Source organism: Lemur catta, chromosome 6, assembly GCF_020740605.2.
Source record: "Lemur catta isolate mLemCat1 chromosome 6, mLemCat1.pri, whole genome shotgun sequence".
Lineage (NCBI taxonomy): Eukaryota > Metazoa > Chordata > Mammalia > Primates > Lemuridae > Lemur > Lemur catta.
The window spans coordinates 99,665,393-99,678,594 of NC_059133.1; the positions used below are offsets into that span (position 1 = coordinate 99,665,393).

General features: G+C 43.1%; 1 long non-coding RNA gene across 1 annotated transcript; it reads right to left on the bottom strand.

Annotated features, from left to right (window-relative positions):
* Positions 1-295: 295 nt before the first annotated feature.
* On the bottom strand, positions 296-4,518 carry LOC123640203. The gene is made up of 3 exons (XR_006735901.1): positions 4,296-4,518; positions 1,544-1,692; positions 296-310 (listed from the first exon to the last, which is right to left on the bottom strand). It is a non-coding gene; the product is annotated as an uncharacterized LOC123640203 (long non-coding RNA).
* Between the last annotated feature and the right edge of the window lie 8,684 nt (positions 4,519-13,202).

Genomic DNA, 13,202 nt, shown 5'->3' on the forward strand with positions numbered 1-13,202 from the left:
GTATGTACCCAAGGGAAATAAAAACATATATACACACAAAAACTTGTACATGAATGTTTATAGCAGTATAATTCATAATGGCCAAAAAGTAGAAACAACTCAAATGTCCATCAGCTAATGAATGGATAAGTAAAATGTGGTATATCCATACAATTCAATATTATTCAGGCATAAAAAAGAATGAATGAAGTACTGGGATGGGTGTGGTGGCTCATACCTATAATGGCAGTACTTTGGGAGGCTGAAGTGGGAGGATCACTTGAGGCCAGGAGTTCAAGACCAGCCTGGGCAACATAGCGAGATCCTGACTCTACAGAAAATAGAAAAATTAGCCAGGCATGGTGGCACACAACTATAGTCCCAGCTACTGAGGAGGCTGAGGCAGGAGAATTGCTTGAGTCCAGGAGTTTGAGGCTACAGTGATCTATGATCACTACACTCTAGCCCAGGCAACAGAGTGAGGCCCTGTCTCAAAAAAAAGAAAGAAAGGAAGGAAGGAAGGAAGGAAGGAAGGAAGGAAGGAAGGAAGGAAGGAAGGAAGGAAGGAAGGAAGGAAGGAAGGAAGGAAGGAAAAGAAAGGAAGGGAATGAAGTACTGATATATGGTAAAACATGGATAAACTTTGAAAACATTATGGATAATTGGTCATTAATCCTATCTAGTATAGTTGTTATCGCAGACATTTTAGTTTTCATTTCTAAAAGTTAAATTTGGGTCTTTTTTATATCTTCCGTGTCTCTACTTAACATATTTAGTCTTTCTTCCAGCTTTTTGAACATATAGAGTTATAGTAACTCTCTTAATGTTCTTGCCTGCTAATTCTAATATCTGTATCAGTTCCAGGTCAGTTTGATTGATTAATTACATTCCTTATTAGGGGTCATATTTTCCTGCTTCTTTGAATGCTCAGTAATTTTTTATTTAATGCCATTCATTGTAAATTCACCTTGTTAGGGGCTGGATATTTTTGTAGTCCCATAAATATTCTTAAGTTTGTTCTGGGACACAGTTATTGGAAAACAGTTTGATCTTTTAAGGTCTTGCTTTTAAGATTTGTTAAGCAGGACCAGAGCAGTATTTAGTCTAGGGCCAATTCTGGCCCACAACGGAGATCCTTCTGAGTATTTTACCTGATGTCCTGTGAATGATAAGATTTCCACTCTGCCGTGTTTTGCACTACTTCTAGCTCCATGGAAGTTCTAGGTGCTGTTCCCACAATACATGCAGCTGGTTCTGTCCCTAGCCTGGAGCAGTGTCCTTATACTCGTGCTGTTGAGTACTCTGCTGAATACTCCAGGGGCCCCTCTGAGGATCTCTAGATTTTTTGTTGTTGTTGTTGTTGTTAGTCATTTCTCTCTGTCTCTGAGCAGCTCTCTCCTATCTGGTATTCTGCCCTGCAAACTCAAGCTGTCTCGGTCTCCCTGGACTCTCAGCTCCATCTCCTCACCTCAGGGAATCTGCTAGGCTCTACCTGGGTTTCACCTTTCTGTGCCACCACCTGGAACTCTCTCAAGGCAGTAAGCTGGGCAATCGTAGGGCTTACCTCATTTGTCTTCCATCTCTCAGGAATCATATCATTGTTCTTTGCGGCCTGATGTCCATTATGTTGAAAACAGTTATTTTAAAAAATATATTTGTCCAGGTTTTTAGTTGTTTCAGGTGGGAGGATAAATTTGCTCACTGTTATTCCATCTTGGCCAGAAGTAGAAGTCCACATTCATGCCATGTTTAGAAAAAAAGGCAGAATTAACTGGTTCACATCATCTACCCATAGAAGGGAATAAAGTACACTGTCTTTAGGGTTACCTGGATCTATCAGTTCAAATCGTGCTTTCTCTTTCTTTCTCCCTCTATCCCTCCATCTCATCTCTGCTTCTAGTGGAGGACATGGCCACTGTCAGCTCCAGAATCTCCCCTTTACAGCCAGAATGCCAAGGCCAAAGAGAGAACTCTTTTTCCACCACTGACCTGGATAACTCTGTGGAAGGAGTGGTCTGATGCCAATGCATCCCACGTCCATGTTTTGTACCAACCACTGAAGTCAGGAGGGTATATCACAATGATCGACCCAACAGACAAACAAAAAAGACATATCATCTACACTGCCACTGTACACGTGGGTTTGGGCATTTGTAAGTATTTTCTTAGAATAACTACCTAGAAATGAAATTGCCATCAGAGGTATTAGACAAAGTTTTTTTCCATGTTGTGCACTTGCCCACCAAAATGTTCATGCCACTTTACTCTCTCATCAACAGTGTGTAATGTAGGCCGGACGCGGCGGCTCACGCCTGTAATCCTAGCACTCTGGGAGACCGAGGCAGGAGGATTGCTTGAGCTCAGGAGTTCCAGATCAGCCTGAGCAAGACCGAGACCCCGTCTCTACTAAAAATAGAAAGAAATTATCTGGACAACTGAAAATATATATAGAAAAAATTAGCCGGGCATCATGGCGCATGCCTGTAGTCCCAGCTACTCGGGAGGCTGAGGCAGAGGATTGCTTAAGCCCAGGAGTTTGAAGTTGCTGTAAGCTAGGCTGACGCCACGGCACTCCAGTCAGGGTGACAGAGCAGGACTCTGCCTTAAAAAAAAACAAAACTGTGTAATGTGGCACATTTCCCCTCACCATTACCAACACTGAGTATTATTGTTTTCCATTATTGCCAAGCTGACAGGTGAAAATGCTATTTCACTGTTATTTTAATTTGTAGTTCTTTGATTAGTCCTGAAGTCAAACATTCTTTCATAGAAATGTATTCACACAGGGGCTATTTACTGAGTGCCAACTATGTCACATATGTAGCAATATTTTCAAATTTAAGTCATCTACCCTTATTTTGCTTTTTATAACTTTTTTTTTTAGAGATGGGGTCTTGCTATATTGCCCAGGCTGGACTCAAATTCCTGGCCTACTTTTTATGACTCTTTGATGTACAACTTTTTAATATCTGTGCCAAGTCTATCAATAATTTCCTTTATGATTTCTGCCTTTGATGTTGATAAAGACTTAAAACATTTTTAGCTGGTCACATTTGGCCTATGAGCCAGGTTCTGTTAAAGGTTCACCAAATCATATCTAAAAATCAGCTTTTGGTACATATCTCTTCTAGATCTTAATCTACTCCTGCTTCTTATAAGACACCCAGGGCTGTAGGCAGCAATTCAAAACATGGTTTCTCCCAAAAGGCTAATTAAGAGAGGCAGTACTTCTGCTGTGTTTACCAAGTTCATCAATGACTCGGGTTATAAGCAGATATTCTAGCTGATGATGCTCTCTGATTATTAATTTAAGAAAATCTATGAAGAATGATACTAATAAGCCAAATAACACACTCATTTTTCATTTAGATCCTTTTAAAATTTCATTTGCTTTGGTCTGATAGCTAAGCTATTTCTTGGTAGTCCCAGAAGGAAAGCAGAACAACTGTCTCCACGAACGCAGACGCGCAAGAGCGCCTTCTCTCACAGCTACTCATTTATCCGGAACAAAGGTGCCTTCTACCTTTTCATTAAATACTCTGCACACTCAGTGAGAGTAACAGACTGCAATAGGAAGACTCTGGCATCTTGGCTATGTCAGAAGGGGCCTTCTAGGGTTTCCTGGCAGTTTCCCAGCCCCAAATATAGTTTTTTTATAACCTGTAAAACACACAAAACTTTCCTTCTATCTTTTGCCTGGCAAAAGTGGTGGCCAGTGGAAATGTCTTTTAGCCGTGCTGTTTAAGATGGTAACTATCAACCACATGTGGCCATGGAACACTTGAAATGCAACTAGTAAAACTGAGGCGCTAAATTTTAAATTTTTAATTAAATTTTAATTAATTTAAATTTAGGTGGATGCCTTTTTGGGCCTCCACCCATCTGCACCCAGATGCTCAAAATAAACAGCATTTTCCTACAAAAAATAAATAAAAATAAAAAAATAAAAAATGAAAAATTTAGATAGTTGTGTAGGGTTACCAGATTTAACAAATCAAATACAGGATGCCCAGTTAATGATCAATTTTAAGTAAGCAACATGTAATTCTGTAGTTTAAGTATACTACAAATATTGCCTGGAACATACTTATACTACAAAGTTATTCTTTTTTTAATCCGAAATTCAAATTTAACTGGGCACCCCGTATTTTATCTGTCGACCTTATACATGTGGCTCGGGGCTACCATGCTGGACGAGGCAGGTATGGTACGTCCTGTTGTTTGCAAAGTTCTTCAGAGTCATGCACAGACGCCTACAGAATCTAAATCAAGGAGGAAAAAATGATTATGATCATATTTTGACAAGAAACAGTCACCTGAATTCTGAAAGAAGTTCATCAGATGCCACAGCCAGCAGTACTAAGCCAGTGAAATTCAATTCGACCATTGTGTATTGGGTGTTTTCCGGGTGCAGAGCGAATACCCTCCGTGTGCGCCAGTGTGGCCACGTGTCCACTGGACTGGCTGCTGCCTGTGCTGTGCTAGTGTCAACCACTTTGAATATCGTCTCTCACCATGAGGGAAATAGGGACGGGTAAGTCTGGAGATCCTCCTTCCCAGAAATCGACAACCTGGTAGAGAAGTCAGACACCAGCTTTAAAAACAAAGAAACAAAATCAAAAGTTTTTGAATATAAGACAGATCCTAAGTGATCTATAACAGGAAAATGCTATGCGAATACAAGGGCTCAGCCACACGGGGAACAGCTGAGTGGGTGCTGTTTGCTTGGGATTTTTCGTTTGCCAAGGTCTAGTAAACTCTCATCTTCTCACCTTTTCTTCCAAGGGCTTGACAAACTTTACAGATAAGACTTTTAGACCCCTGTAGGATTAAATCAAGGTGGGCATATTTGTGCTTATATACCACGAGAAAAATCTCCCTGTGTCTGCAAAGAGAGCCAGTGGATCCCTCAGTGGGGATCCCCAGCCCACAGTGCGATTCAGCTGAAAAAGACATTTACTGAGTGCCTGCTCTGTGCACTCTCTGTGATTCCACTCTCCTGGGTTAAGTTTCCAGGGGCAGCAGTTTGTTTATTCTACTTCCCTAACGTCTACAGTCAAGAAATGCAGCCAGGCACAGTGCCTTGCGCCCGTAATCCTAGCTACCCAGGAGGCTGAGGTGGACAGATCACTTGAACTCAGGATTTTGAGCCTGCAGTGAGCTACAGCCCTCCAGCCTCGGAGACAGAGCAAGATCCAGTCTCTAAGTACAAGTGCACAGATTTCTCCATCAACAACAGACAGCTGGACTGTGCCCATCTCTGGTGCAGACAGTTGCCAATTACAATATGTCCCTTTCCCCTTCTCTTGCCAAATCTGTGCTTTTAGATAAGGTTCTCTCACTTTCCCCCCACTAACCCCCCACCTCCTGGAATCGATCAACCAAAATTTCTCCTAGGTTTGGAACTTTATGTATGCCTCACTGTGGCACAGCAGGTACGGCAGATACTCTGATTCTTGCAGCTGCAGTGCTAGCTGTTGGTTCCTCTTAGCTGAATCCCTCTCCTGGAAGGGCCCTCAGCAAGGGAGCTGCCTTATACAGGTCACACCCCTTCCCTGGGGTCCAGCCAGCATCAGATGACTCATCAATAAGGGACACAAAGGCCCCGTGAGCTCAGCTGAGGCCTCCATTGCAACGGCCTCCTTGCAGTTCGTCTCTCTTCGCCCAGTGTGGCTGCCCTCACTCCCGGTGCTGTTACTCTGTACCCCCCCAAAACAAACCAGCCCACCAGCCGCATATGCACATCTGTCTGGAGTCTGTTTCTGGGGAGACTTAGCCAAGACATACGTTGTTGAAATATCTTTTAAGTAACTTTCCAGATTCTTAGGACGAACTTCTAGCTTTGCCGAGACTGGCTTTTTCTACTGCTTGGGAAAAACAAGGCCGGAGCTGCCTTTTTCTGGATAGATGTGCAATCTTCACAGAGCCAGGAGACTGAGCAGTTTCTGGAATGAGAGAGGAATTTTCCAGGGTTGGTTACATTAAGTGGGATGACCAGACTGGCAGGTGCCTGCAATTGATCTCCCTATTCCTCAGCGAAATGCAGCGACTCAGTGAGATCTACAGACCTTCCAATCCCTTAAGTGAATCCACTTCTGGCCAAAAAATCGTTACGCGTCACAGTGAGCAAATCCCAAGAACCAATTTCACCTTCTGCTACGAATAACTACTTTCTCCTTCTCCCATTAGGCCTATCACTGATCCCTCTCCTGACTAACTTTTCCTGCAAGATTAAAAGCTTCTCTTTGGAATCTTGGGAGTGGACCTTGACACCTCTGATTCACAATCATTGAACCCTGTGGAATCTGACTAACATCGCCTGTGTTGCCAGCTGTCACCCATCCATCTTCCTCTTGGCATTTTGCCTTCTCTCAGCTTAGCTGCAAAGTGGGATGAGGGTGCAGGGAGGGCAGTGCTAATGTGTGTGGTGTGCCTTCCAGGTACCAAGCCCTGTCCTGGGTACTTCACATGGTCTCATTAAATTTCACAGTACCCCTACAAGGTAGATACATCACCCTCTCCGCCAACACACACAACACCACGGTTCAACAGTTTACAAATTTAGTTCTTTGAGATGCGTAGCCTCTCCTCCTTAGCAAGTTATCAGAGTCAGCTTGGTCTGCATGGGATTCTGAAGCACTGTCTTAGGTTATTCTAATGTTACTAATGTTAGTCTTGGTAGAACTTGGTTTGATAGTGGTCTGGATGCTCAAAGGTCTGACCCAGACTTTATTCCTAGATCCTTTAGTCTTAGCTAATGGTGTGGGTCAGAAGAGGTATCTGGGATGGACTATGAACAGCTGCCCAACTTTCTTGTATTAGCTGAGTAATGAATTCATTCCACAGGGATCCACTGCACCTTTGCTACCTTCAGTGTGCAGAAAGTATTATCAAGGGATGCTATGGACCAGGAGCTAAGAGCATAGACTCAAAAGTCAGCTTACACGAGTTTGAATCCAGGCTCCATCCCTTAGTATTCTGTAACTTTATACTAGATATTAATCTTTTTGGTCTTCAGGTCTCTCATTTGTAAAATGGAGGTAAAAACACCTACTTCATGGGAAGTAGTTGAGAGATTTAAACAGGATTGTCCCTATAAAGGGCTTGGCACACAAGGAACTACATGATCCATGGTGACTGCTACCTTATTATAGGACAAAGTAACAGAAGAATGGATCTGGATCCCAGGAAACACACATTCCATGAAGGAAGATAAGACATGTGCATAAATAATTATAATACAAATTTGGAAGGTGATGGATGATATGGAGATTAAAATAGCATGTAATAAAATTTAGAGGAAGAAAAGATTACTTCTAGGTAAGGAAATCAGAGAAGGCTTCTTCTATAACATTCAAGCCGATAGGTGATGTTCACACTACTCAGTATTAAACCTGTGAGTGGTAACCCTATTGTAAACCAGTAAACACTAACTGAAGTTTAAAATGATGCCAAATAGCAGACCCCTGGTGCAGAGTTCTGGATACCCAGTTTTCTCAGCACCATTATTGATGAGACTGTCCTTTCTCCACTGTATCTTCTTAGCAGTTTTGTCAAAGATAAGTTCACTATAGAGGTGTAGATTTATTTCTGGGTTCTTTTGTCTGTTCCATTGGTCTATGTGTCTGTTTTTATGCCAGTACCAAGCTGTTTTAGTTACTACAACTCTGTAGTATAATTTGAAGTCAGGTAATGTGATTCCTCCAGTTTTGTTCTTTTTGCTCAGGATGGCTTTGGCTATTCTGGGTCTTCTGTGGTTCCATATAAATTTCAGAATGTCATTGGTATTTTGATGGAGATTGTATTGAATCTGTAGACCTCTTTGGGTAGTATGGACATTTTAGCAATATTGATCCTTCTAATCCATGAGCATGGAATATCTGTCCTCTTTTTTGTGTCCTCTTCAACCTCCTTCATCAATGTTTTGTAGTTTTCACCATAGAGATCTTTCACTTCTCTGGTTAAGTTTATTCCTAGGTATTTTAGTTTATTTGTAACGGTTGTAAATGGGATTACTTTCTTGTTTTCTTTTTTAGATTCTTTACTATTGGCACATAGAAATGCTACTGATTTTTGTATGTTGATTTTTGTATCCTGCAACTTTACTGAATTTGTTTATCAGTACTAACCATTTTTTTGTGGAGTCTTAAGGTCTGGTGCAGAGTCCCGGAATGCGGCGCTATGAGTCTGGTGCCCGTTGGGCATGATGCTGGGCTCTGAGATCAATGCGGGGCAGAGCCTGCCCAGCCCGTAGGCATGCCTTCCAGTCAGCGCCACAGTCATCCTCACCCAGGCAAGACTTCTGCCTGATGATCTTAGTCAGGACTAGCTCTGGAGAAGGCTCCAAATCAATGGCTGCCAGCAAGGGTTGATTAAGTGCCTACCATGATCCTTAAACTGTAGGTATGGGAAAGGATACCACAAAAAGAAAAAAAAAGTGACCCCCTGTTGGGTCCCTCGCTCAGGAATTTTCTACAGTCTAGTTAGGAAGATAATATTAACATACTAAATGATTTTTATAGCATTTATTATTCTTTTTCCTATTCATAAAAGCAATATAAGTTTACTGTAGATAATTTAGAAAATACAGAAAAATGCATAGAATAAAACCAAAATCATCCCAAATCCCACCACTCAAGACTAACCCCTGTCCCCTAGACAGGCATATCACTCCTATCCTTACCTCACAATTACTCATCGGAGGAGATTCTTGTACCAGTGGATCATACATCTTCCTGTTTCCTCTTTTCCTCCTGGATATATCTGCCTGGGAGTGTGATTTGGCTTGCGGTACAGAGACGGGACTTATTTCCCAGCTATTTCCGGTTCTCAGTGTGGCCATCCATTAGTGGACAGCTCCGTCTCGGCTCCTGTTTCTGTGCAGGTAGGCTCTGGGCCGAGTGTTACTATATAAGGTGAGGAGAAAAGGAAGTGACTGGCACAGCTCTGTGCAAAAAAATTAAAGCACTATTCCCATTTGGGCAGGGAAGTTGTCATTAAACATTATGTTGCATATGGGGAAATGTTTTTCTTCCATAATGTAGTTCCAGACTGTACTGTATGTGAGAGTGTGAGAGTTAATATTAATTGGGCATGCCTGTGTGTGTTTGTGAGCGAGAGAGAGCTTCCGGATGACTAAGAAGAAACCCTCATTCTGCATCTCTTGAAGACAGTGAGATCTTAAAAAGGATTCACAGCAGGTTTGGACTGATCTGCTGAGTGGGAGGCCCCTGTGGGGTTAGTCTAGACCAGGATCCTACACCAGGGGCCCCACATAATGTTGGCTTGTGCAGTGTTGAAAATTTAAATCAGTTTTCAACATGAAACTATCAGGACATATCATGTAAAATTTGGAATTCCAGCTTCTATTGAAAGGAAGAAGAGGGAGAGAGAGAATATGAATCTGGCAATCCTGGGCTTTTTTTTTTTTTTTTTTAAAGGAAATTAGCTCTTTGGGTGTCATCATTTTTTACCAAATTATTATTATTTGTCTTTTGAATTTGGGAAGGGGCTTTTTATTGTTGTTACAGTTTGTTTGTTTTTATTTTTATGCAAAATTTTTCGGTTTTTACGTAGTAGAATTTATCATCTTTTCTTTTATGGCTTCTGAATTCTGTGTCTTGCTTAGACACAGTTTAGTCACCATATCATTCTGCTAGGGCTTCTGCCCAAAGTACCACAGAATGAGTGGCTGACACAGCAGAGATTTATTTCCTCACAGTCTGGAGATTAGAAATCCAAGATCAAGGTGTCCGCGGGGTTGGTTCTTCTGACACCTCTGTCTGTGATTTGTAGATGGCTGCCTTCTCCCTGTGTCTTCACAGGGCCTTGACTCTCTGTCTGTGTCCTAATCTCTCCTTATAAGGACGCCAGTCATACTGGATTAGGACCCACCATGATGAACTCATTTTAATTTAATCGCCTCTTTAGAGACCCTATGTCCAAACACAATCACATTCTGAGGAACTGGAGATTAGGACTTCAACAAATTAATTTTAGAGGAACACAATTCGGTTGATAACATCACCCAAGATTATTTTTAAAAATTCTCCCACGTTTTCTTTCAGTAAGTACTTTTGTGGTTTTATTTTTAAAATTTAAAATATGTGATTCATTTGGAATTTGTTTTGGTATAAGAAATGAGATAAGGATCCAATTTCATGTTTTCTAGATAGTAAGCTAAATGTTGCAACCCTTTTTATTAATAATCTTGCCCCCCAAATCTTGAAATTCTACTTTGTCCCATGCTCAATTTCCATGTACATTTGGATCTATTTCTATATACTATTTTATACCACGAATCTGTCTATTCTTGTGCCACTACCAAACTTTTAATTATACTTTTATAATTTAATCTTCTAGGGCAAATTTTCCCCTGTTATATTTCCTTTTCAGAATTTTCATCACTATTTTTGTACATTTACTTTAGCATTGCCTTGTCCACTTCTGAAAAAATTCTGATAGCACTTTTATTATGATAGGGTTAAAGATATAGATGAATTTGGAGAGACTTTACATGTTTATATTATTGGACAACTTAGCATTGTATACCCTTTTGTATTGCTGGAATTTTTAACCATGTGCATGTATTATTTTTTATGACCAGAAATAATTTATTTTCATTCTAAAAAAATTACAAAGAAAAGAATACAGTGGAAGTAAACAATGATTAGCAGAGATAAATTTATCTAAAGGAGTCATTTTGGAGCTCCTTAAATTCTAAACCCACAATTATAACTCCTCCTCTGTTTATGGCTAAGTCTTGCTTTCTCACGGTGAGAACAAAATAGATTCAGCAACACACTCTGACGCAGTCTGCATGTTACACTAACGAGAAATGTCAGTTCTGCCCTGCGCTCCGGCTCGTTTCTGCCCATTCAAGAGACACACTCTTCTCTCAAAGGTTGTCTGGGCTGAGAGGCAGACTGACCATCCCCAGCCAAGGCTGTCATTGTCTGGCTAAACTGAAAAGGGTCGGGTTTCTATTGACAAAGGAACTGCTTCAGGTCCTGCTTGGTCTCGCCAGCACCCAGCTGCATTTCCCGAGCCCCAGCACCCGGCTGCGCTCCCGCAGGGCCCCGGCCCCCGGCTGCATGTCCCGCAGGGTCCCCGCACCCGGCTGCTCTCCCGCAGGGCCCCGGCCTGAGAAGGGGGCGCCGGGCGAGCCACGCACGCACCTCCAGCGGCCTTCGTGTCTTCAGCGCCCACTGGGAGCCAGTTCTAATGTTGCTTCTTGGTTCTCAAGTTAAGTAAGGTCCTGCTATTGCTCCTGATTTCCTTCTGGTCCCATTACCGCAGCCTGCCGTGGTCTGTCCCCGTGTCCTCATCTCTGCTTCTCTCCCTGTCGTCCTCTGCTCCAGCCACACTGGCCTCCTGCTGCTCCCCCAGGACCTGGAAGGCTCTCAGCTCAGACGGCCACAGCCCTTGCTGCAGACGTCCCGCCGGGCGGGCAGGAAGGCAGCACACACGGAAAGAGAGGAGGGCCCCAGGACCGAGCCCCTGTGATGTAGCTAATCCGTGTCTCATACTATTGGTGTTTGGGTGGAAGACAAGGGACCTGCAAAAGAGAGCAAAAGGAACACTCAGAGACCTAAGAGGACAATGAGGAGGTTGTGGTGTCACTGGTGTCACTGAAACTGAGAGAGAGGAGCTTGAAGAAAGAGAGTTCCCTGCTGTGACAAGTGCTGCTGAGAGGTCCAACAGCGCAGATGAGCACAGACCCACCAGCCAAGGAAGGAGCAAGCCATACATTGTGGATAAACACGACAAAAGCCATTTTTCAGCAGCGGTGTGGGATGGAAAGCAAGGTGGTCGCAGGAGGAAGGGTGAAGGGAAGGGAAAAATAGTGTGTGAGGACTGAACTCTTCCAAGAAGGCTGGCTCTGAGCACAGCAGAGATGAGGAAGGTGCCCGGAGAGAGACAAGGTGTCAGAGAGGACAGAGCAGAGGAATGGTGACAGACGGGGTGAGATTAAGACACAGGCACGGGAAGGGATAACCGAGTGAACCGAGTCCTAGAGACAATGAGAGGAGAGGGGCAGGGACACAGGTGCAGGAAGAGGACGGTTTATTGTGAAGCTAATGAAGCCGAAGCCCCGCCTCCTCACTCACACTGCCCCTTTCAACACCTAATTTTTACTTGTAATTTTATATTCTTTTTTGTAAAGAGAGCCCCCAAATTATACGGCTTTCAGGCACCCACAAAATGTGGTTCTGCCCCTGTATGGAGGGACTGACTTTTGATAGGAAGAGAGACACCCCAGTGTTTCTCAAACTTGAGAGACGATAGCAAAGTAAAACAACCAAAAAGTCTCCCAGATACAAAAATGCATCGGAGGAACCACAGGTATTGTTGTACCCGGTGTGAAGACCACGGATCTGCCTGAGACATTCACAGACCCCACTGGGAACCAGGAGACCTGAGGTCTGTGCCTGGCTTTACCTGTAACCACGTAAAGGTCTGGCTTCATGGGCAAGTGATCTGTATTGTACCACAGGGTCCCGTGCTTGGTTTAATGCTCTACTGTCACCATCTTGGAATTCCTCATAATTTGTGAACAAGGGGTCTCACATTTTCATTTTGTGCTGCGCCCTGCACATTCGGTAACTGGTTCTGGTGACGTGTTATGATCTTGTAGCCATTTATTATGGGTCATATTTTTGCCTCTATTTCCTCATCTGCAAGTAACCACAATCCATCTCACCTCCCAGGTGGGTGGCGTGACAGTGACTGCAAAGCTGTGAGCTCCTCCAGTGAGGTGATTTCCAGCAGGTGAGCTCTCACACGAGGTGCATACCCCTGCTTCTCATGCCTGGGCTTCTCGCAGCTGCTGCTGAGAATTTCCTCTATTAATTCACACTGACGTACTCTTTTTCTTCCTTTTCACACCCAACAAGCTTTTCCACATAGGACCTAAATCCGTCAATCACATCGTACCCTTTCCCAAGCTGTCTGCTTGCTTGGGCTTGCAGCTATCAGTGATCCACCTACACAAAAGGTACAGCTGACACAAGTCCAAGACTGTGCAAAGCAAGTGCTTTGGGTCCCCTTCTGTTTACGAGGGTGCCCAACACCATAGCTGAGCAGAGTTAGTAAGAAAGGGGAAAAAGAGAGACAGGTTTGCCTCCAGTGTTTGCAGGGCCCAAGGCACGATATACAGAGGAGGAAACAAACTGTAGACCTCATATTTAAAATTTCTAAATTAAGCTAACAAATTGTTAAAG